The sequence below is a fragment of the Mus pahari genome, chromosome 4 (genome assembly GCF_900095145.1).
Source record: "Mus pahari chromosome 4, PAHARI_EIJ_v1.1, whole genome shotgun sequence".
Taxonomy (NCBI): domain Eukaryota; kingdom Metazoa; phylum Chordata; class Mammalia; order Rodentia; family Muridae; genus Mus; species Mus pahari.
Window position 1 is genome coordinate 110,111,596 of NC_034593.1, and position 4,059 is coordinate 110,115,654.

Below are 4,059 nucleotides of genomic sequence, written 5' to 3' on the forward strand. Positions count from 1 at the left end.
CTGGAACTCACTCTGTAGACCAGGCTGGCCTCGAACTCAGAAATCCGCCTGCCTCTGCCTCCCAAGTGCTGGGATTAAAGGCGTGCGCCACCACGTTGACATCCCATTCTTGTTGGGAGTCGGTGACACCATTCATTAGGAGATGGGAGTAAGAAAGTGAACGTGTGCTTTCTTCTTTCTGGGTAGGGCAGACTTCCTCATCAAGGAACAAGAAACAATGTTGGTTAAAGCTCTGCATGTTGGATCCCATCTCCCTTTCACAGACATGTCACCTCTGCTCCATCAATTCTGACACATTCCACTGTGATACTGGCCTGCCATTGCCCAACGGTCCCGGTTTATGTGCTGCTTCTTAAGGTCAAGACCGCTGCCTTCTCCCTCTCAAATCTCCTTCTGTCTTACCAAGAACCAACTTGTGGGCATCAAGACTTCCAAAATCTCCAAGATCCTGGTAAATCTAAGAGCTTAGAATTCTGAGTGTCTTATGCTGAAACTGTGAGGCTGTGCTTTCTATGTCCTTAATTCTATGAGTTTGAAGTTGGAGAAAGCCTGTGACTCTGTAAAAAGCCCAAAAGGACGGACACTTGCTCAGAACCGGAATATAAACCTCTGTCGAGGATCTCAGAACTCACACAGGGCTGGGTCTGCATGCTGAGAGGGATTATTTGGGGTTCTCAGTTGCTCAAAAAGAATATCATTGTGTCTCTAAGTGCCGGTTTAGGAGTTAAGGGGCTAAGGTCTGGGAAAATGGAGTATATTAGGAAAGCATCTCTATGGCTAAACTTGTTCAAAGCAGATCCGGTTTATGCTTATAGAGTAACCCGGGAGTTTCCTGGGAATGAGGTCACTAATCCAGGGGGAATCCTGCCGAGGGTATTCTGGGAGGCACCACACTTAAGAGGTTGGGAAAATGATTACAAACTCAAATGTCTCCTCTCTGCGTGTGTTCTGTCATCTTGTGGCTAAGAATCCTCGTACGTTTTTATTACTACTTTATTGCTCATGGAGTAGAAATCTCAAACCAATGCAGATTGAAAAGAAAAGAGAAGGATGAGGAGGAGGAGGAGGAGGAGGAGGAGGAGGAGGAAGAGGAAGAGGAGGAGGAGATGAAGCAGTAGGAGAAGAGGAAGAGGAGGAAGAGGAGGAAAAAGAGACGAGAGAAGAAGGCTTGCAATCACTCACAGGATAGTCTCATCTCAGAGAGACTTTCGTCAGATCTCGGCTGTTAAACAGTCATGTCCATCTGCAAGGCAGCTAGCATAACATGGCAGGTGTGAGGCACTGCAGGAAGACGAGTGTGGCCAATAGCCGGGTGTAAAGTTATGGGCTTTACCACCTACTGGATTGGGGTGAAAATAATTTCCATGAACCCTATTTCTTCATCTGATAAACCCAAAACAAAGATACTTACTTCAATAGGTAGATCTGAAGCCCAACAAGGAGCATGAAGAAATTGCTTGGTAAAGCATGAAGTGATGCATGAAGCAGGGCCCTGCTCTCTTCACCTTTTCCTTCTGATCCTCAGTAGGGGCTTTGGCTTCCTCACAGATCCAGGGAACAACCCCAGGCATTCAGACAGCTGTTTTCTTATCTAGATGAATGTAATCTCGAAGATACGAATGGATTCTATGTGTTAATAAACACTCGAGGGCCTAGTTGAGTCTGACCCATAGGCTGTAGGCTGCATTGCCCCAGGCTAGCAAGGAATGTGGGTCAACCTAAAATCATAAACTCATTTTTAAAGTAATGAGACATTATTTTTGCTTGTGTGTGTGTGCGTGTGTGTGTGTGTGTGTATCCAACACTTCTGCTCTTGTGTGTGAACTTTGTAGGTAACAACCTTGTGTCCCAACTATCAAAGTTTGGATATTCCTGTTTGAGTCTACGAACAAAACAGACAAAAGAAAAACCTGGTGGGGAAATACTGGATAAGGGAGAGACCCTGACCAAGTAAATCATTAAGCACAGAGGAGGTTGTCTGTCAAGAATGTGGGGAAGGAGGCTGAACGGCTGAAGGGTGAGGCTAGCTCCCAGGATGTGGGGCTAACTCTTCCTGAGAATTTCAACTCCCAGTTCCAAAGGCAGAATTCCTTTGTGTGACTAAGCCCTCTGGGGTCATCACTAAGGATACATCCTCTTTCTCTCTATTCAGCATCACCGTGGTCTCCAGGTCAGAAGCCCAGCAACAGCTACAAGGAAGAGCAACGACCACGCCCAAAGAGGAGTTTGGGGGCAGTGCTTGGGGCCATTGAGGTCGTCCAGGCTTCACAATTACATCACCCTGGGCGGGATGTTCCCACTAGCTAAGCTTGGTGCCATGGTTTCTTGAGTAAAGTTGGACAGAGTCCAGTTTTATGTAGTTCAAACTCCTTTCTTGTTTGTACCTGAAATGCATACTCCTGTCTAAACTCACCTAGACTAACAGCTACTTATTTAAATACTTAGCAACTTTGCCCTGGTGCTTCTTGCATGGGTAGAATTAATCCTGGCAGAATAACACACATTTCTGTCCCAGAAAAATGATATTTTTTCTGGATTTTTTTCTTTGCTGTTTCCCTTGCTACTCAATGTCTACCTGGACCACCCTTGACCAATCTTTGAAAGATGCCCACTGTCGCTTCATGGCAGCAGCACTGAAAATGTCCTAAGTCAGAGAGTTCACCACAGCCACCTCAAGCGATCACCAGACTTTATGGAATCATTTGTTTTCTATCCCATAAACACTGGACTTGACAGATCTACAGATGATATGGATTCCTGTGAGTCCAAAGTAAAGATGCCTTGTAAAATTATAATGTCAAAGATGGCTAGCTGGGAGGAGGAGCAGAGAGTTATCAATAATGTCTACAGTATACACGTACAGTGAAGGGTTGCTTCCTCTTGTATATTTAACAATCCAACGCAGTTTCCCCCTTTCCTTTAACTAACCAGCAGTTAGATACTGTGTCTAGATCCCACAGTGAGAAGTAAAGGCATCTGGTAATCCAGTCCTTTAGATTTCCGCTTAAGCATTATTTCAGCACTAGCTAGTGTGTGTGTGTGTGTGTGTGTGTGTGTGTATTTGTATGTGTTTGTGTGTGTATGTGTTTATGTGTGTGTGTTTGTATATGTGTGTGTGTATTTGTATGTGTTTGTGTGTGTGTTTGTATGTGTGTGTGTGTGTGTGTGTGTGTGTGTGTGTGTGTGTGTGTGTGTGGTGTACTTTCATTCCTAAGAGAGGAATATGTCCATGAGGGGGAGAGGTTAGTGACCTAGCAGGCTCTGTGTAATGGCTGACACATGGCTCAAGCTCACCAATTGCTCTTAAGTTCTCAGGTCAGTTCCAGCTCTCTACCCTTTCCAGCTGGGCTGCATATCTGAAGCATGAGAGTCCCGCCCAAGCAGATACCTATAAAGAGACCCAGGGGCATAGCCTCCTCCTGACCCTCACCCAAAGTTTACCCCTTCTCCCTGACATCATATTGCCCTCTCAGTTCTTATCTCTCTGGTCTTGGCAGGCTTAAACTTGTGATACTATGTACAGAATTGCTTGTATTTTTCTTTCAGAGTGGTGTTGACATGGCGTTTATTTCTATTTTAAAATGGTCTTCTTAGCTGAACTTGATTTCTTTGGTAGGAAAAGAGATTCACACGTGGATATGACTAGAAGTGTTTTGTCAACAGATTGTCTTTGGAATTTAAAAATGACATGAGCCCTGGCTTCACTCACTTATTTACTATTTCTTTGGGACTAAGACCTGGATCAGGGCCAAGCTTATTGCTGGCCAGATTCCTCCTGGGGGTAGGGGTCAGGGGGCTCTGCTTCCTCCCTCCATTAAACCGGTCGACTTCCTTAAGTATGTCGAGTCCTTCTGAAACTTGGGGTCCAAGAAGAAACCTTGTTTTGTTCAACACTTATTGCCAGCCTGATGTATTAGGATGCAGCAAGCTGTAAATGAGAAAGCAAGGAGAGGTGGATGGGAAAGATGGGAGGGAGGGAGGGAGGGAGGGAGGGAGGGGAAGGGAGGAGGAATGTTATGATTATTCATAATCTCAAAGATAAAAAAAGAAAGAGACTAG